Raw genomic sequence first — 21,434 nt, 5'->3', positions numbered from 1 at the left:
GCTGTGTCGATCGCTGGCGCTTATCTGCTCCAAGACGCGTGTCCACGGTGTAGGTGCTTACGTTTAGTTCCCACCATTGAGACAGGCTGCGCAGTTGCCTCTTTTCAGGCAGTACAAACACGGACCTTATTGTACATAATCCTTGCGATCGTCCGAGGGCACGCGGTGGCCAGAACTCCGCAGGAGGAATCCAGCTGCTGAGAGAGACGTAGTTATTAGGTTAGCTTTGTGCACTGCACGAAGCCGCTGCTGCCGAATGACCGCTGTGTCTATCACTGGCTCTTATCTGCTCCAAGACGCGTGTCCACGGTGTAGGTGCTTACGTTTAGTTCCCACCATACAGACGGGCTGCGCAGTTGCCTCTTTTCATGCAGTACAAACACGGACCTTATTGTCCGTAATCCTTGCGATCGTCCGAGGGCACGCGGTGGCCAGAACTCCGCAGGAGGAATCCAGCTGCTGAGAGAGACGTAGTTATTAGGTTAGCTTTGTGCACTGCACGAAAACCGCTTCTGCCGAATGACCGATTTGTTGATCGCTGGCTCTTATCTGCTCCAAGACGCGTGTCCACGGTGTAGGTGCTTACGTTTAATTCCCACCATACAGACGGGCTGCGCAGTTGCTTCTTTTCATGCAGTACAAACACGGACCTTATTGTCCGTAATCCTTGCGATCGTCCGAGCGCACGCGGTAGCCAGAACTCCGCAGAAGAAATCCAGTTGCTGAGAGAGAGGTAGTTATTAAGTTAGCTTTATGCATTGCACGATGCCGCTGCTGCCGAATGACCGATTTGTTGATCGCTGGCTCTTATCTGCTCCAAGACGCGTGTCCACGGTGTAGGTGCTTACGTTTAATTCCCACCATACAGACGGGCTGCGCAGTTGCTTCTTTTCATGCAGTACAAACACGGACCTTATTGTCCGTAATCCTTGCTATCGTCCGAGGGCACGCAGTGGCCAGAGCTCCGCAGGAGGAATCCAGCTGCTGAGAGAGACGTAGTTATTAGGTTAGCTTTGTGCACTGCACGAAGCCGCTTCTGCCGAATGACCGCTTTGTTGATCGCTGGCTCTTATCTGCACCAAGACGCGTGTCCACGGTGTAGGTGCTTACGTTTAATTCCCACCATACAGACGGGCTGCGCAGTTGCTTCTTTTCATGCAGTACAAACACGGACCTTATTGTCCGTAATCCTTGCGATCGTCCGAGCGCACTCGGTAGCCAGAACTCCGCAGAAGAAATCCAGTTGCTGAGAGAGACGTAGTTATTAAGTTAGCTTTATGCATTGCACGATGCCGCTGCTGCCGAAAGACCGCTGTGTCGATCGCTGGCGCTTATCTGCTCCAAGACGCGTGTCCACGGTGTAGGTGCTTACGTTTAGTTCCCACCATTGAGACGGGCTGCGCAGTTGCCTCTTTTCAGGCAGCACAAACACGGAACTTAGTGTCCTTAATCCTTGCTTTCGTCCGAGGGCACGCAGTGGCCAGAGCTCCGCAGGAGGAATCCAGCTGCTGAAAGAGACGTAGTTATTAGGTTAGCTTTGTGCACTGCACGATGCCGCTGCTGCCAAATGACCGCTGTGTCGATCGCTGGCGCTTATCTGCTACAAGACGCGTGTCCACGGTGTAGGTGCTTACGTTTAGTTCCCACCATCCAGACGAGCTGTGCAGTGGCCTCTTTTCAGGCAGTAAAACACGGACCTTATTGTCCACAATCCTTGCGATCGTCCGAGGGAACTCGGTGGCCAGAACTCCGCAGAAGAAATCCAGTTGCGTTAAGTTATTAAGTTAGCTTTGTGCATTGCACGATGCCGCTGCTGCCGAAAGACCGCTGTGTCGATCGCTGGCGCTTATCTGCTCCAAGACGCGTGTCCACGGTGTAGGTGCTTACGTTTAGTTCCCACCATTGAGACGGGCTGCGCAGTTGCCTCTTTTCAGGCAGCACAAACACGGACCTTAGTGTCCTTAATCCTTGCTATCGTCCGAGGGCACGCAGTGGCCAGAGCTCCGCAGGAGGAATCCAGCTGCTGAGAGAGACGTAGTTATTAGGTTAGCTTTGTGCACTGCACGATGCCGCTGCTGCCGAATGACCCCTGTGTCGGTACTGGCGCTTATCTGCTCCAAGACGCGTGTCGATGGTGTAGGTGCTTACGTTTAGTTCCCACCATCCAGACGGGCTGCGCAGTTAAGTCTTTTCATGCAGTACAAACACGGGCCTTATTGTCCATAATCCTTGCGATCGTCCGAGGGCACGCGGTGGCCAGAACTCCGCAGGAGGAATCCAGCTGCTGAGAGAGGCGTAGTTATTAAGTTAGCTTTGTGCACTGCACGATGCCGCTGATGCCGAATGACCGTTGTGTCGATCGCTGGCGCTTATCTGCTCCAAGACGCGTGTCCACGGAGTAGGTGCTTACGTTAAGTTCCCACCATCCAGACGGGCTGCGCAGTTGCCTCTTTTCAGGCAGTAAAACACGGATCTTATTGTCCATAATCCTTGCGATCGTCCGAGGGCACGCGGGGGCCCGAACTCCGCAGGAGGAATCCAGCTGCTGAGAGAGACGTAGTTATTAGGTTAGCTTTGTGCACTCCACGATGCCGCTGCTGCAGAAAGACCGCTGTGTCGATCGCTGGCGCTTATCTGCTCCAAGACGCGTGTCCACGGTGTAGGTCAATAAAACATTTTGCTGGGCGAGTTGGTTCATATTGCTTGTCCCGTTCGTCTCTGTCTCTTGTGTTTTTTTGTCGCGCTACAAGCATCCCCTCGAGCACGGTGTAGGTGCTTACGTTTAGTTCCCACCATTGAGACAGGCTGCGCAGTTGCCTCTTTTCAGGCAGTACAAACACGGACCTTATTGTCCATAATCCTTGCGATCGTCCGAGGGCACGCGGTGGCCAGAACTCCGCAGGAGGAATCCAGCTGCTGAGAGAGACGTAGTTATTAGGTTAGCTTTGTTCACTGCACGAAGCCGCTGCTGCCGAATGACCGCTGTGTCTATCACTGGCTCTTATCTGCTCCAAGACGCGTGTCCACGGTGTAGGTGCTTACGTTTAGTTCCCACCATACAGACGGGCTGCGCAGTTGCCTCTTTTCATGCAGTACCAACACGGACCTTATTGTCCGTAATCCTTGCGATCGTCCGAGGGCACGCGGTGGCCAGAACTCCGCAGGAGGAATCCAGCTGCTGAGAGAGACGTAGTTATTAGGTTAGCTTTGTGCACTGCACGAAAACCGCTTCTGCCGAATGACCGATTTTTTGATCGCTGGCTCTTATCTGCTCCAAGACGCGTGTCCACGGTGTAGGTGCTTACGTTTAATTCCCACCATACAGGCGGGCTGCGCAGTTGCTTCTTTTCATGCAGTACAAACACGGACCTTATTGTCCGTAATCCTTGCGATCGTCCGAGCGCACTCGGTGGCCAGAACTCCGCAGAAGAAATCCAGTTGCTGAGAGAGACGTAGTTATTAAGTTAGCTTTATGCATTGCACGATGCCGCTGCTTGCCGAAAGACCGCTGTGTCGATCGCTGGCGCTTATCTGCTCCAAGACGCGTGTCCAAGGTGTAGGTGCTTACGTTTAGTTCCCACCATTGAGACGGGCTGCGCAGTTGCCTCTTTTCAGGCAGCACAAACACGGAACTTAGTGTCCTTAATCCTTGCTATCGTCCGAGGGCACGCAGTGGCCAGAGCTCCGCAGGAAGAATCCAGCTGCTGAGAGAGACGTAGTTATTAGGTTAGCTTTGTGCACTGCACGATGCCGCTGCTGCCGAATGACCGCTGTGTCGATCGCTGGCGCTTATCTGCTACAAGACGCGTGTGCACGGTGTAGGTGCTTACGTTTAGTTCCCACCATCCAGACGAGCTGTACAGTGGCCTCTTTTCAGGCAGTAAAACACGGACCTTATTGTCCACAATCCTTGCGATCGTCCGAGGGAACTCGGTGGCCAGAACTCTGCAGGAAGAATCCAGCTGCTGAGAGAGACGTAGTTATTAAGTTAGCTTTGTGCACTGCACGATGCCGCTGCTGCCGAATGACCGCTTTGTCGATCGCTGGCGCTTATCTGCTCCAAGACGCGTGTCCACGGTGTAGGTGCTTACGTTTAGTTCCCACCATCCAGACGGGCTGCGCAGTTGCCTCTTTTCAGGCAGTAAAACACGGACCTTACTGTCCATAATCCTTGCGATCGTCCGAGGGCACTCGGTGGCCAGAACTCCGCAGGAGGAATCCAGCTGCTGAGAGACACGTAGTTAATAGGTTAGCTTTGTGCACTGCACGAGGCCGCTGCTGCGGAATGACCGCTGTGTCGATCGCTGGCGTTTATCTGCTCGAAGACGCGTGTCCACGGAGTAGGTGCTTACGTTTAGTTCCCACCATCCAGACGGGCTGCGCAGTTGCCTCTTTTCAGGCAGTACAAACACGGACCTCTTTGTGCATAATCCTTGCGATAGTCCGAGGGCACGCGGTGGCCAGAACTAAGCAGGAATAATCCAGCTGCTGAGAGAGACGTAGTTATTAGGTTAGCTTTGTGCACTGCACGATGCCGCTGCTGCCGAATGACCGCTGTGTCGGTACTGGCGCTTATCTGCTCCAGGACGTGTGTCCACGGAGTAGGTGGTTACGTTAAGTTCCCACCATCCAGACGGGCTGCGCAGTTGCCTCTTTTCAGGCAGTAAAACACGGGCCTTACTGTCCATAATCCTTGCGATCGTCGAAGGCACTCGGTGGCCAGAACTCCGCAGGAGGAATCCAGCTACTGAAAGAGACGTAGTTATTAGGTTAGCTTAGTGCACTCCACGATGCCGCTGCTGCCGAATGACCGCTGTGTCGATCGCTGGCGCTTATCTGCTCCGAGACGCGTGTCCACAGTGTAGGTGCTTCCGTTTAGTTCCCACCATTGAGACGGGCTGCGCAGTTGCCTCTTTTCAGGCAGTACAAACACGGCCCTTATTGTTCATAATCCTTGCGATCGTCCGAGGGCACGCGGGGGCCCGAACTCCGCAGGAGGAATCCAGCTGCTGAGAGAGACGTAGTTATTAGGTTAGCTTTGTGCACTCCACGATGCCGCTGCTGCCGAAAGACCGCTGTGTCGATCGCTGGCGCTTATCTGCTCCAAGACGCGTGTCCACGGTGTAGGTGCTTACGTTTAGTTCCCACCATTGAGACAGGCTGCGCAGTTGCCTCTTTTCAGGCAGCACAAACACGGACCTTAGTGTCCTTAATCCTTGCTATCGTCCGAGGGCACGCAGTGGCCAGAGCTCCGCAGGAGGAATCCAGCTGCTGAGAGAGACGTAGTTATTAGGTTAGCTTTGTGCACTGCACGATGCCGCTGCTGCCGAATGACCCCTGTGTCGGTACTGGCGCTTATCTGCTCCAAGACGCGTGTCGATGGTGTAGGTGCTTACGTTTAGTTCCCACCATCCAGACGGGCTGCGCAGTTAAGTCTTTTCATGCAGTACAAACACGGGCCTTATTGTCCATAATCCTTGCGATCGTCCGAGGGCACGCGGTGGCCAGAACTCCGCAGGAGGAATCCAGCTGCTGAGAGAGGCGTAGTTATTAAGTTAGCTTTGTGCACTGCACGATGCCGCTGATGCCGAATGACCGTTGTGTCGATCGCTGGCGCTTATCTGCTCCAAGACGCGTGTCCACGGAGTAGGTGCTTACGTTAAGTTCCCACCATCCAGACGGGCTGCGCAGTTGCCTCTTTTCAGGCAGTAAAACACGGATCTTATTGTCCATAATCCTTGCGATCGTCCGAGGGCACGCGGGGGCCCGAACTCCGCAGGAGGAATCCAGCTGCTGAGAGAGACGTAGTTATTAGGTTAGCTTTGTGCACTCCACGATGCCGCTGCTGCAGAAAGACCGCTGTGTCGATCGCTGGCGCTTATCTGCTCCAAGACGCGTGTCCACGGTGTAGGTCAATAAAACATTTTGCTGGGCGAGTTGGTTCATATTGCTTGTCCCGTTCGTCTCTGTCTCTTGTGTTTTTTTGTCGCGCTACAAGCATCCCCTCGAGCACGGTGTAGGTGCTTACGTTTAGTTCCCACCATTGAGACAGGCTGCGCAGTTGCCTCTTTTCAGGCAGTACAAACACGGACCTTATTGTCCATAATCCTTGCGATCGTCCGAGGGCACGCGGTGGCCAGAACTCCGCAGGAGGAATCCAGCTGCTGAGAGAGACGTAGTTATTAGGTTAGCTTTGTGCACTGCACGAAGCCGCTGCTGCCGAATGAGCGCTGTGTCTATCACTGGCTCTTATCTGCTCCAAGACGCGTGTCCACGGTGTAGGTGCTTACGTTTAGTTCCCACCATACAGACGGGCTGCGCAGTTGCCTCTTTTCATGCAGTACCAACACGGACCTTATTGTCCGTAATCCTTGCGATCGTCCGAGGGCACGCGGTGGCCAGAACTCCGCAGGAGGAATCCAGCTGCTGAGAGAGACGTAGTTATTAGGTTAGCTTTGTGCACTGCACGAAAACCGCTTCTGCCGAATGACCGATTTGTTGATCGCTGGCTCTTATCTGCTCCAAGACGCGTGTCCACGGTGTAGGTGCTTACGTTTAATTCCCACCATACAGGCGGGCTGCGCAGTTGCTTCTTTTCATGCAGTACAAACACGGACCTTATTGTCCGTAATCCTTGCGATCGTCCGAGCGCACTCGGTGGCCAGAACTCCGCAGAAGAAATCCAGTTGCTGAGAGAGACGTAGTTATTAAGTTAGCTTTATGCATTGCACGATGCCGCTGCTGCCGAAAGACCGCTGTGTCGATCGCTGGCGCTTATCTGCTCCAAGACGCGTGTCCAAGGTGTAGGTGCTTACGTTTAGTTCCCACCATTGAGACGGGCTGCGCAGTTGCCTCTTTTCAGGCAGCACAAACACGGAACTTAGTGTCCTTAATCCTTGCTATCGTCCGAGGGCACGCAGTGGCCAGAGCTCCGCAGGAAGAATCCAGCTGCTGAGAGAGACGTAGTTATTAGGTTAGCTTTGTGCACTGCACGATGCCGCTGCTGCCGAATGACCGCTGTGTCGATCGCTGGCGCTTATCTGCTACAAGACGCGTGTGCACGGTGTAGGTGCTTACGTTTAGTTCCCACCATCCAGACGAGCTGTACAGTGGCCTCTTTTCAGGCAGTAAAACACGGACCTTATTGTCCACAATCCTTGCGATCGTCCGAGGGAACTCGGTGGCCAGAACTCTGCAGGAAGAATCCAGCTGCTGAGAGAGACGTAGTTATTAAGTTAGCTTTGTGCACTGCACGATGCCGCTGCTGCCGAATGACCGCTTTGTCGATCGCTGGCGCTTATCTGCTCCAAGACGCGTGTCCACGTTGTAGGTGCTTACGTTTAGTTCCCACCATCCAGACGGGCTGCGCAGTTGCCTCCTTTCAGGCAGTACAAACACGGACCTTACTGTCCATAATCCTTGCGATCGACATAGGAAACTCGGTGGCCAGAACTCCGCAGGAGGAATCCAGCTGCTGAGAGACACGTAGTTAATAGGTTAGCTTTGTGCACTGCACGAGGCCGCTGCTGCGGAATGACCGCTGTGTCGATCGCTGGCGTTTATCTGCTCGAAGACGCGTGTCCACGGAGTAGGTGCTTACGTTTAGTTCCCACCATCCAGACGGGCTGCGCAGTTGCCTCTTTTCAGGCAGTACAAACACGGACCTCTTTGTGCATAATCCTTGCGATAGTCCGAGGGCACGCGGTGGCCAGAACTAAGCAGGAATAATCCAGCTGCTGAGAGAGACGTAGTTATTAGGTTAGCTTTGTGCACTGCACGATGCCGCTGCTTCCGAATGACCGCTGTGTCGGTACTGGCGCTTATCTGCTCCAGGACGTGTGTCCACGGAGTAGGTGGTTACGTTAAGTTCCCACCATCCAGACGGGCTGCGCAGTTGCCTCTTTTCAGGCAGTAAAACACGGGCCTTACTGTCCATAATCCTTGCGATCGTCCGAAGGCACTCGGTGGCCAGAACTCCGCAGGAGGAATCCAGCTACTGAAAGAGACGTAGTTATTAGGTTAGCTTAGTGCACTCCACGATGCCGCTGCTGCCGAATGACCGCTGTGTCGATCGCTGGCGCTTATCTGCTCCGAGACGCGTGTCCACAGTGTAGGTGCTTCGGTTTAGTTCCCACCATTGAGACGGGCTGCGCAGTTGCCTCTTTTCAGGCAGTACAAACACGGCCCTTATTGTTCATAATCCTTGCGATCGTCCGAGGGCACGCGGGGGCCCGAACTCCGCAGGAGGAATCCAGCTGCTGAGAGAGACGTAGTTATTAGGTTAGCTTTGTGCACTCCACGATGCCTCTGCTGCCGAAAGACCGCTGTGTCGATCGCTGGCGCTTATCTGCTCCAAGACGCGTGTCCACGGTGTAGGTGCTTACGTTTAGTTCCCACCATTGAGACAGGCTGCGCAGTTGCCTCTTTTCAGGCAGTACAAACACGGACCTTATTGTCCATAATCCTTGCGATCGTCCGAGGGCACGCGGTGGCCAGAACTCCGCAGGAGGAATCCAGCTGCTTAGAGACACGTAGTTAATAGGTTAGCTTTGTGCACAGCACGAGGCCGCTGCTGCCGAATGACCGCTGTGTCGATCGCTGGCGTTTATCTGCTCGAAGACGCGTGTCCACGGTGTAGGTGCTTACGTTTAGTTCCCACCATCCAGACGGGCTGCGCAGTTGCCTCTTTTCAGGCAGTACAAACACGGACCTCTTTGTGCATAATCCTTGCGATAGTCCGAGGGCACGCGGTGGCCAGAACTAAGCAGGAATAATCCACCTGCTGAGAGAGACGTAGTTATTAGGTTAGCTTTGTACACTGCACGATGCCGCTGCTGCCGAATGACCGCTGTGTCGGTACTGGCGCTTATCTGCTCCAGGACGTGTGTCCACGGTGTAGATGCTTACGTTTAGTTCCCATCATCCAGACGGGCTGCGCAGTTGCCTCTTTTCAGGCAGTACAAACGCGGGTCTTATTGTCCATAATCCTTGCGATCGTCCGAGGGCACTCGGTGGCCAGATCTCTGCCGGAGGAATCTAGCTGCTGAGAGAGACGTAGTTATTAAGTTAGCTTTGCGCACTGCACGATGCCGCTGCTGCCGAATGACCGCTGTGTCGATCGCTGGCGCTTATCGGCTCCAAGACGCGTGTCCATGGTGTAGGTCCTTACGTTTAGTTCCCACCATCCAGACGGGCTGCGCAGTTAAGTCTTTTCAGGCAGTACAAACACGGGCCTTATTGTCCATAATCCTTGCGATCGTCCGAGGGCACGCGGTGGCCAGAACTCCGCAGGAGGAATCCAGCTGCTGAGAGAGACGTAGTTATTAGGTTAGCTTTGTGCACTGCACGAAGCCGCTGCTGCCGAATGACCGCTGTGTCTATCACTGGCTCTTATCTGCTCCAAGACGCGTGTCCACGGTGTAGGTGCTTACGTTTAGTTCCCACCATACAGACGGGCTGCGCAGTTGAATCTTTTCATGCAGTACAAACACGGACCTTATTGTCCGTAATCCTTGCGATCGTCCGAGGGCACGCGGTGGCCAGAACTCCGCAGGAGGAATCCAGCTGCTGACAGAGACGTAGTTATTAGGTTAGCTTTGTGCACTGCACGAAAACCGCTTCTGCCGAATGACCGATTTGTTGATCGCTGGCTCTTATCTGCTCCAAGACGCGTGTCCACGGTGTAGGTGCTTACGTTTAATTCCCACCATACAGACGGGCTGCGCAGTTGCTTCTTTTCATGCAGTACAAACACGGACCTTATTGTCCGTAATCCTTGCGATCGTCCGAGCGCACGCGGTAGCCAGAACTCCGCAGAAGAAATCCAGTTGCTGAGAGAGACGTAGTTATTAAGTTAGCTTTGTGCATTGCACGATGCCGCTGCTGCCGAAAGACCGCTGTGTCGATCGCTGGCGCTTATCTGCTCCAAGACGCGTGTCCACGGTGTAGGTGCTTACGTTTAGTTCCCACCATAAGAGACGGGCTGCGCAGTTGCCTCTTTTCAGGCAGCACAAACACGGACCTTAGTGTCCTTTATCCTTGCTATCGTCCGAGGGCACGCAGTGGCCAGAGCTCCGCAGGAGGAATCCAGCTGCTGAGAGAGACGTAGTTATTAGGTTAGCTTTGTGCACTGCACGATGCCGCTGCTTCCGAATGACCGCTGTGTCGATCGCTGGCGCTTATCTGCTACAAGACGCGTGTCCACGGTGTAGGTGCTTACGTTTAGTTCCCACCATCCAGACGAGCTGTGCAGTGGCCTCTTTTCAGGCAGTAAAACGCGGACCTTATTGTCCACAATCCTTGCGATCGTCCGAGGGAACTCGGTGGCCAGAACTCTGCAGGAAGAATCCAGCTGCTGAGAGAGACGTAGTTATTAAGTTAGCTTTGTGCACTGCACGATGCCGCTGCTGCCAAATGACCGCATTGTCGATCGCTGGCGCTTATCTGCTCCAAGACGCGTGTCCACGGTGTAGGTGCTTACGTTTAGTTCCCACCATCCAGACGGGCTGCGCAGTTGCCTCTTTTCAGGCAGTAAAACACGGACCTTACTGTCCATAATCCTTGCGATCGTCCGAGGGCAGTCGGGGGCCAGAACTCTGCAGGAGGAATCCAGCTGCTGAGAGAGACGTAGTTATTAAGTTAGCTTTGTGCACTGCACGATGCCGCTGCTGCCGAATGACCGCTGTGTTGATCGCTGGCGCTTATCTGCTCCAAGACGCGCGTCCACGGTGTAGGTGCTTACGTTTAGTTCCCACCATCCAGACGGGCTGCGCAGTTGCCTCCTTTCAGGCAGTACAAACACGGACCTTACTGTCCATAATCCTTGCGATCGACCTAGGGAACTCGGTGGCCAGAACTCCGCAGGAGGAATCCAGCTGCTGAGAGACACGTAGTTAATAGGTTAGCTTTGTGCACTGCACGAGGCCGCTGCTGCGGAATGACCGCTGTGTCGATCGCTGGCGTTTATCTGCTCGAAGACGCGTGTCCACGGAGTAGGTGCTTACGTTTAGTTCCCACCATCCAGACGGGCTGCGCAGTTGCCTCTTTTCAGGCAGTACAAACACGGACCTCTTTGTGCATAATCCTTGCGATAGTCCGAGGGCACGCGGTGGCCAGAACTAAGCAGGAATAATCCAGCTGCTGAGAGAGACGTAGTTATTAGGTTAGCTTTGTGCACTGCACGATGCCGCTGCTGCCGAATGACCGCTGTGTCGGTACTGGCGCTTATCTGCTCCAGGACGTGTGTCCACGGAGTAGGTGGTTACGTTAAGTTCCCACCATCCAGACGGGCTGCGCAGTTGCCTCTTTTCAGGCAGTAAAACACGGGCCTTACTGTCCATAATCCTTGCGATCGTCCGAGGGCACTCGGTGGTCAGATCTCTGCCGGTGGAATCTAGCTGCTGAGAGAGACGTAGTTATTAAGTTAGCTTTGTGCACTGCACGATGCCGCTGCTGCCGAAAGACCGCTGTGTCGATCGCTGGCGCTTATCTGCTCCAAGACGCGTGTCCACGGAGTAGGTGCTTACGTTAAGTTCCCACCATCCAGACGGGCTGCGCAGTTGCCTCTTTTCAGGCAGTAAAACACGGATCTTATTGTCCATAATCCTTGCGATCGTCCGAGGGCACGCGGGGGCCCGAACTCCGCAGGAGGAATCCAGCTGCTGAGAGAGACGTAGTTATTAGGTTAGCTTTGTGCACTCCACGATGCCGCTGCTGCCGAAAGACCGCTGTGTCGATCGCTGGCGCTTATCTGCTCCAAGACGCGTGTCCACGGAATAGGTGCTTACGTTTAGTTCCCACCATCCAGACGGGCTGCGCAGTTGCCTCTTTTCAGGCAGTAAAACACGGACCTTACTGTCCATAATCCTTGCGATCGTCCGAGGGCACTCGGGGGCCAGAACTCTGCAGCAGGAATCCAGCTGCTGAGAGAGACGTAGTTATTAAGTTAACTTTGCGCACTGCACGATGCCGCTGCTGCCGAATGACCGCTGTGTCGATCGCTGGCGCTTATCGGCTCCAAGACGCGTGTCCATGGTGTAGGTCCTTACGTTTAGTTCCCACCATCCAGACGGGCTGCGCAGTTAAGTCTTTTCAGGCAGTACAAACACGGGCCTTATTGTCCATAATCCTTGCGATCGTCCGAGGGCACGCGGTGGCCAGAACTCCGCAGGAGGAATCCAGCTGCTGAGAGAGACGTAGTTATTAGGTTAGCTTTGTGCACTGCACGAAGCCGCTGCTGCCGAATGACCGCTGTGTCTATCACTGGCTCTTATCTGCTCCAAGACGCGTGTCCACGGTGTAGGTGCTTACGTTTAGTTCCCACCATACAGACGGGCTGCGCAGTTGAATCTTTTCATGCAGTACAAACACGGACCTTATTGTCCGTAATCCTTGCGATCGTCCGAGGGCACGCGGTGGCCAGAACTCCGCAGGAGGAATCCAGCTGCTGACAGAGACGTAGTTATTAGGTTAGCTTTGTGCACTGCACGAAAACCGCTTCTGCCGAATGACCGATTTGTTGATCGCTGGCTCTTATCTGCTCCAAGACGCGTGTCCACGGTGTAGGTGCTTACGTTTAATTCCCACCATACAGACGGGCTGCGCAGTTGCTTCTTTTCATGCAGTACAAACACGGACCTTATTGTCCGTAATCCTTGCGATCGTCCGAGCGCACGCGGTAGCCAGAACTCCGCAGAAGAAATCCAGTTGCTGAGAGAGACGTAGTTATTAAGTTAGCTTTGTGCATTGCACGATGCCGCTGCTGCCGAAAGACCGCTGTGTCGATCGCTGGCGCTTATCTGCTCCAAGACGCGTGTCCACGGTGTAGGTGCTTACGTTTAGTTCCCACCATAAGAGACGGGCTGCGCAGTTGCCTCTTTTCAGGCAGCACAAACACGGACCTTAGTGTCCTTTATCCTTGCTATCGTCCGAGGGCACGCAGTGGCCAGAGCTCCGCAGGAGGAATCCAGCTGCTGAGAGAGACGTAGTTATTAGGTTAGCTTTGTGCACTGCACGATGCCGCTGCTTCCGAATGACCGCTGTGTCGATCGCTGGCGCTTATCTGCTACAAGACGCGTGTCCACGGTGTAGGTGCTTACGTTTAGTTCCCACCATCCAGACGAGCTGTGCAGTGGCCTCTTTTCAGGCAGTAAAACGCGGACCTTATTGTCCACAATCCTTGCGATCGTCCGAGGGAACTCGGTGGCCAGAACTCTGCAGGAAGAATCCAGCTGCTGAGAGAGACGTAGTTATTAAGTTAGCTTTGTGCACTGCACGATGCCGCTGCTGCCAAATGACCGCATTGTCGATCGCTGGCGCTTATCTGCTCCAAGACGCGTGTCCACGGTGTAGGTGCTTACGTTTAGTTCCCACCATCCAGACGGGCTGCGCAGTTGCCTCTTTTCAGGCAGTAAAACACGGACCTTACTGTCCATAATCCTTGCGATCGTCCGAGGGCAGTCGGGGGCCAGAACTCTGCAGGAGGAATCCAGCTGCTGAGAGAGACGTAGTTATTAAGTTAGCTTTGTGCACTGCACGATGCCGCTGCTGCCGAATGACCGCTGTGTTGATCGCTGGCGCTTATCTGCTCCAGGACGCGCGTCCACGGTGTAGGTGCTTACGTTTAGTTCCCACCATCCAGACGGGCTGCGCAGTTGCCTCCTTTCAGGCAGTACAAACACGGACCTTACTGTCCATAATCCTTGCGATCGACCTAGGGAACTCGGTGGCCAGAACTCCGCAGGAGGAATCCAGCTGCTGAGAGACACGTAGTTAATAGGTTAGCTTTGTGCACTGCACGAGGCCGCTGCTGCGGAATGACCGCTGTGTCGATCGCTGGCGTTTATCTGCTCGAAGACGCGTGTCCACGGAGTAGGTGCTTACGTTTAGTTCCCACCATCCAGACGGGCTGCGCAGTTGCCTCTTTTCAGGCAGTACAAACACGGACCTCTTTGTGCATAATCCTTGCGATAGTCCGAGGGCACGCGGTGGCCAGAACTAAGCAGGAATAATCCAGCTGCTGAGAGAGACGTAGTTATTAGGTTAGCTTTGTGCACTGCACGATGCCGCTGCTGCCGAATGACCGCTGTGTCGGTACTGGCGCTTATCTGCTCCAGGACGTGTGTCCACGGAGTAGGTGGTTACGTTAAGTTCCCACCATCCAGACGGGCTGCGCAGTTGCCTCTTTTCAGGCAGTACAAACGCGGGTCTTATTGTCCATAATCCTTGCGATCGTCCGAGGGCACTCGGTGGCCAGATCTCTGCCGGAGGAATCTAGCTGCTGAGAGAGACGTAGTTATTAAGTTAGCTTTGCGCACTGCACGATGCCGCTGCTGCCGAATGACCGCTGTGTCGATCGCTGGCGCTTATCGGCTCCAAGACGCGTGTCCATGGTGTAGGTCCTTACGTTTAGTTCCCACCATCCAGACGGGCTGCGCAGTTAAGTCTTTTCAGGCAGTACAAACACGGGCCTTATTGTCCATAATCCTTGCGATCGTCCGAGGGCACGCGGTGGCCAGAACTCCGCAGGAGGAATCCAGCTGCTGAGAGAGACGTAGTTATTAGGTTAGCTTTGTGCACTGCACGAAGCCGCTGCTGCCGAATGACCGCTGTGTCTATCACTGGCTCTTATCTGCTCCAAGACGCGTGTCCACGGTGTAGGTGCTTACGTTTAGTTCCCACCATACAGACGGGCTGCGCAGTTGAATCTTTTCATGCAGTACAAACACGGACCTTATTGTCCGTAATCCTTGCGATCGTCCGAGGGCACGCGGTGGCCAGAACTCCGCAGGAGGAATCCAGCTGCTGACAGAGACGTAGTTATTAGGTTAGCTTTGTGCACTGCACGAAAACCGCTTCTGCCGAATGACCGATTTGTTGATCGCTGGCTCTTATCTGCTCCAAGACGCGTGTCCACGGTGTAGGTGCTTACGTTTAATTCCCACCATACAGACGGGCTGCGCAGTTGCCTCTTTTCAGGCAGTACAAACACGGACCTTATTGTCCGTAATCCTTGCGATCGTCCGAGCGCACGCGGTAGCCAGAACTCCGCAGAAGAAATCCAGTTGCTGAGAGAGACGTAGTTATTAAGTTAGCTTTGTGCATTGCACGATGCCGCTGCTGCCGAAAGACCGCTGTGTCGATCGCTGGCGCTTATCTGCTCCAAGACGCGTGTCCACGGTGTAGGTGCTTACGTTTAGTTCCCACCATAAGAGACGGGCTGCGCAGTTGCCTCTTTTCAGGCAGCACAAACACGGACCTTAGTGTCCTTTATCCTTGCTATCGTCCGAGGGCACGCAGTGGCCAGAGCTCCGCAGGAGGAATCCAGCTGCTGAGAGAGACGTAGTTATTAGGTTAGCTTTGTGCACTGCACGATGCCGCTGCTTCCGAATGACCGCTGTGTCGATCGCTGGCGCTTATCTGCTACAAGACGCGTGTCCACGGTGTAGGTGCTTACGTTTAGTTCCCACCATCCAGACGAGCTGTGCAGTGGCCTCTTTTCAGGCAGTAAAACGCGGACCTTATTGTCCACAATCCTTGCGATCGTCCGAGGGAACTCGGTGGCCAGAACTCTGCAGGAAGAATCCAGCTGCTGAGAGAGACGTAGTTATTAAGTTAGCTTTGTGCACTGCACGATGCCGCTGCTGCCAAATGACCGCATTGTCGATCGCTGGCGCTTATCTGCTCCAAGACGCGTGTCCACGGTGTAGGTGCTTACGTTTAGTTCCCACCATCCAGACGGGCTGCGCAGTTGCCTCTTTTCAGGCAGTAAAACACGGACCTTACTGTCCATAATCCTTGCGATCGTCCGAGGGCAGTCGGGGGCCAGAACTCTGCAGGAGGAATCCAGCTGCTGAGAGAGACGTAGTTATTAAGTTAGCTTTGTGCACTGCACGATGCCGCTGCTGCCGAATGACCGCTGTGTTGATCGCTGGCGCTTATCTGCTCCAAGACGCGCGTCCACGGTGTAGGTGCTTACGTTTAGTTCCCACCATCCAGACGGGCTGCGCAGTTGCCTCCTTTCAGGCAGTACAAACACGGACCTTACTGTCCATAATCCTTGCGATCGACCTAGGGAACTCGGTGGCCAGAACTCCGCAGGAGGAATCCAGCTGCTGAGAGACACGTAGTTAATAGGTTAGCTTTGTGCACTGCACGAGGCCGCTGCTGCGGAATGACCGCTGTGTCGATCGCTGGCGTTTATCTGCTCGAAGACGCGTGTCCACGGAGTAGGTGCTTACGTTTAGTTCCCACCATCCAGACGGGCTGCGCAGTTGCCTCTTTTCAGGCAGTACAAACACGGACCTCTTTGTGCATAATCCTTGCGATAGTCCGAGGGCACGCGGTGGCCAGAACTAAGCAGGAATAATCCAGCTGCTGAGAGAGACGTAGTTATTAGGTTAGCTTTGTGCACTGCACGATGCCGCTGCTGCCGAATGACCGCTGTGTCGGTACTGGCGCTTATCTGCTCCAGGACGTGTGTCCACGGAGTAGGTGGTTACGTTAAGTTCCCACCATCCAGACGGGCTGCGCAGTTGCCTCTTTTCAGGCAGTAAAACACGGACCTTATTGTCCGTAATCCTTGCGATCGTCCGAGGGCACGCGGTGGCCAGAACTCCGCAGGAGGAATCCAGCTGCTGACAGAGACGTAGTTATTAGGTTAGCTTTGTGCACTGCACGAAAACCGCTTCTGCCGAATGACCGATTTGTTGATCGCTGGCTCTTATCTGCTCCAAGACGCGTGTCCACGGTGTAGGTGCTTACGTTTAATTCCCACCATACAGACGGGCTGCGCAGTTGCTTCTTTTCATGCAGTACAAACACGGACCTTATTGTCCGTAATCCTTGCGATCGTCCGAGCGCACGCGGTAGCCAGAACTCCGCAGAAGAAATCCAGTTGCTGAGAGAGACGTAGTTATTAAGTTAGCTTTGTGCATTGCACGATGCCGCTGCTGCCGAAAGACCGCTGTGTCGATCGCTGGCGCTTATCTGCTCCAAGACGCGTGTCCACGGTGTAGGTGCTTACGTTTAGTTCCCACCATAAGAGACGGGCTGCGCAGTTGCCTCTTTTCAGGCAGCACAAACACGGACCTTAGTGTCCTTTATCCTTGCTATCGTCCGAGGGCACGCAGTGGCCAGAGCTCCGCAGGAGGAATCCAGCTGCTGAGAGAGACGTAGTTATTAGGTTAGCTTTGTGCACTGCACGATGCCGCTGCTTCCGAATGACCGCTGTGTCGATCGCTGGCGCTTATCTGCTACAAGACGCGTGTCCACGGTGTAGGTGCTTACGTTTAGTTCCCACCATCCAGACGAGCTGTGCAGTGGCCTCTTTTCAGGCAGTAAAACGCGGACCTTATTGTCCACAATCCTTGCGATCGTCCGAGGGAACTCGGTGGCCAGAACTCTGCAGGAAGAATCCAGCTGCTGAGAGAGACGTAGTTATTAAGTTAGCTTTGTGCACTGCACGATGCCGCTGCTGCCAAATGACCGCATTGTCGATCGCTGGCGCTTATCTGCTCCAAGACGCGTGTCCACGGTGTAGGTGCTTACGTTTAGTTCCCACCATCCAGACGGGCTGCGCAGTTGCCTCTTTTCAGGCAGTAAAACACGGACCTTACTGTCCATAATCCTTGCGATCGTCCGAGGGCAGTCGGGGGCCAGAACTCTGCAGGAGGAATCCAGCTGCTGAGAGAGACGTAGTTATTAAGTTAGCTTTGTGCACTGCACGATGCCGCTGCTGCCGAATGACCGCTGTGTTGATCGCTGGCGCTTATCTGCTCCAGGACGCGCGTCCACGGTGTAGGTGCTTACGTTTAGTTCCCACCATCCAGACGGGCTGCGCAGTTGCCTCCTTTCAGGCAGTACAAACACGGACCTTACTGTCCATAATCCTTGCGATCGACCTAGGGAACTCGGTGGCCAGAACTCCGCAGGAGGAATCCAGCTGCTGAGAGACACGTAGTTAATAGGTTAGCTTTGTGCACTGCACGAGGCCGCTGCTGCGGAATGACCGCTGTGTCGATCGCTGGCGTTTATCTGCTCGAAGACGCGTGTCCACGGAGTAGGTGCTTACGTTTAGTTCCCACCATCCAGACGGGCTGCGCAGTTGCCTCTTTTCAGGCAGTACAAACACGGACCTCTTTGTGCATAATCCTTGCGATAGTCCGAGGGCACGCGGTGGCCAGAACTAAGCAGGAATAATCCAGCTGCTGAGAGAGACGTAGTTATTAGGTTAGCTTTGTGCACTGCACGATGCCGCTGCTGCCGAATGACCGCTGTGTCGGTACTGGCGCTTATCTGCTCCAGGACGTGTGTCCACGGAGTAGGTGGTTACGTTAAGTTCCCACCATCCAGACGGGCTGCGCAGTTGCCTCTTTTCAGGCAGTACAAACGCGGGTCTTATTGTCCATAATCCTTGCGATCGTCCGAGGGCACTCGGTGGCCAGATCTCTGCCGGAGGAATCTAGCTGCTGAGAGAGACGTAGTTATTAAGTTAGCTTTGCGCACTGCACGATGCCGCTGCTGCCGAATGACCGCTGTGTCGATCGCTGGCGCTTATCGGCTCCAAGACGCGTGTCCATGGTGTAGGTCCTTACGTTTAGTTCCCACCATCCAGACGGGCTGCGCAGTTAAGTCTTTTCAGGCAGTACAAACACGGGCCTTATTGTCCATAATCCTTGCGATCGTCCGAGGGCACGCGGTGGCCAGAACTCCGCAGGAGGAATCCAGCTGCTGAGAGAGACGTAGTTATTAGGTTAGCTTTGTGCACTGCACGAAGCCGCTGCTGCCGAATGACCGCTGTGTCTATCACTGGCTCTTATCTGCTCCAAGACGCGTGTCCACGGTGTAGGTGCTTACGTTTAGTTCCCACCATACAGACGGGCTGCGCAGTTGAATCTTTTCATGCAGTACAAACACGGACCTTATTGTCCGTAATCCTTGCGATCGTCCGAGGGCACGCGGTGGCCAGAACTCCGCAGGAGGAATCCAGCTGCTGACAGAGACGTAGTTATTAGGTTAGCTTTGTGCACTGCACGAAAACCGCTTCTGCCGAATGACCGATTTGTTGATCGCTGGCTCTTATCTGCTCCAAGACGCGTGTCCACGGTGTAGGTGCTTACGTTTAATTCCCACCATACAGACGGGCTGCGCAGTTGCTTCTTTTCATGCAGTACAAACACGGACCTTATTGTCCGTAATCCTTGCGATCGTCCGAGCGCACGCGGTAGCCAGAACTCCGCAGAAGAAATCCAGTTGCTGAGAGAGACGTAGTTATTAAGTTAGCTTTGTGCATTGCACGATGCCGCTGCTGCCGAAAGACCGCTGTGTCGATCGCTGGCGCTTATCTGCTCCAAGACGCGTGTCCACGGTGTAGGTGCTTACGTTTAGTTCCCACCATAAGAGACGGGCTGCGCAGTTGCCTCTTTTCAGGCAGCACAAACACGGACCTTAGTGTCCTTTATCCTTGCTATCGTCCGAGGGCACGCAGTGGCCAGAGCTCCGCAGGAGGAATCCAGCTGCTGAGAGAGACGTAGTTATTAGGTTAGCTTTGTGCACTGCACGATGCCGCTGCTTCCGAATGACCGCTGTGTCGATCGCTGGCGCTTATCTGCTACAAGACGCGTGTCCACGGTGTAGGTGCTTACGTTTAGTTCCCACCATCCAGACGAGCTGTGCAGTGGCCTCTTTTCAGGCAGTAAAACGCGGACCTTATTGTCCACAATCCTTGCGATCGTCCGAGGGAACTCGGTGGCCAGAACTCTGCAGGAAGAATCCAGCTGCTGAGAGAGACGTAGTTATTAAGTTAGCTTTGTGCACTGCACGATGCCGCTGCTGCCAAATGACCGCATTGTCGATCGCTGGCGCTTATCTGCTCCAAGACGCGTGTCCACGGTGTAGGTGCTTACGTTTAGTTCCCACCATCCAGACGGGCTGCGCAGTTGCCTCTTTTCAGGCAGTAAAACACGGACCTTACTGTCCATAATCCTTGCGATCGTCCGAGGGCAGTCGGGGGCCAGAACTCTGCAGGAGGAATCCAGCTGCTGAGAGAGACGTAGTTATTAAGTTAGCTTTGTGCACTGCACGATGCCGCTGCTGCCGAATGACCGCTGTGTTGATCGCTGGCGCTTATCTGCTCCAAGACGCGCGTCCACGGTGTAGGTGCTTACGTTTAGTTCCCACCATCCAGACGGGCTGCGCAGTTGCCTCCTTTCAGGCAGTACAAACACGGACCTTACTGTCCATAATCCTTGCGATCGACCTAGGGAACTCGGTGGCCAGAACTCCGCAGGAGGAATCCAGCTGCTGAGAGACACGTAGTTAATAGGTTAGCTTTGTGCACTGCACGAGGCCGCTGCTGCGGAATGACCGCTGTGTCGATCGCTGGCGTTTATCTGCTCGAAGACGCGTGTCCACGGAGTAGGTGCTTACGTTTAGTTCCCACCATCCAGACGGGCTGCGCAGTTGCCTCTTTTCAGGCAGTACAAACACGGACCTCTTTGTGCATAATCCTTGCGATAGTCCGAGGGCACGCGGTGGCCAGAACTAAGCAGGAATAATCCAGCTGCTGAGAGAGACGTAGTTATTAGGTTAGCTTTGTGCACTGCACGATGCCGCTGCTGCCGAATGACCGCTGTGTCGGTACTGGCGCTTATCTGCTCCAGGACGTGTGTCCACGGAGTAGGTGGTTACGTTAAGTTCCCACCATCCAGACGGGCTGCGCAGTTGCCTCTTTTCAGGCAGTAAAACACGGGCCTTACTGTCCATAATCCTTGCGATCGTCCGAGGGCACTCGGTGGTCAGATCTCTGCCGGTGGAATCTAGCTGCTGAGAGAGACGTAGTTATTAAGTTAGCTTTGCGCACTGCACGATGCCGCTGCTGCCGAAAGACCGCTGTGTCGATCGCTGGCGCTTATCTGCTCCAAGACGCGTGTCCACGGAGTAGGTGCTTACGTTAAGTTCCCACCATCCAGACGGGCTGCGCAGTTGCCTCTTTTCAGGCAGTAAAACACGGATCTTATTGTCCATAATCCTTGCGATCGTCCGAGGGCACGCGGGGGCAAGAACTCCGCAGGAGGAATCCAGCTGCTGAGAGAGACGTAGTTATTAGGTTAGCTTTGTGCACTCCACGATGCCGCTGCTGCCGAAAGACCGCTGTGTCGATCGCTGGCGCTTATCTGCTCCAAGACGCGTGTCCACGGAATAGGTGCTTACGTTTAGTTCCCACCATCCAGACGGGCTGCGCAGTTGCCTCTTTTCAGGCAGTAAAACACGGACCTTACTGTCCATAATCCTTGCGATCGTCCGAGGGCACTCGGGGGCCAGAACTCTGCAGCAGGAATCCAGCTGCTGAGAGAGACGTAGTTATTAAGTTAACTTTGCGCACTGCACGATGCCGCTGCTGCCGAATGACCGCTGTGTCGATCGCTGGCGCTTAT

The sequence above is a fragment of the Amblyomma americanum genome, chromosome 3 (genome assembly GCF_052857255.1).
Source record: "Amblyomma americanum isolate KBUSLIRL-KWMA chromosome 3, ASM5285725v1, whole genome shotgun sequence".
Taxonomy (NCBI): Eukaryota; Metazoa; Arthropoda; class Arachnida; order Ixodida; family Ixodidae; genus Amblyomma; species Amblyomma americanum.
Note: the sequence above shows the minus strand (reverse complement) of the source record.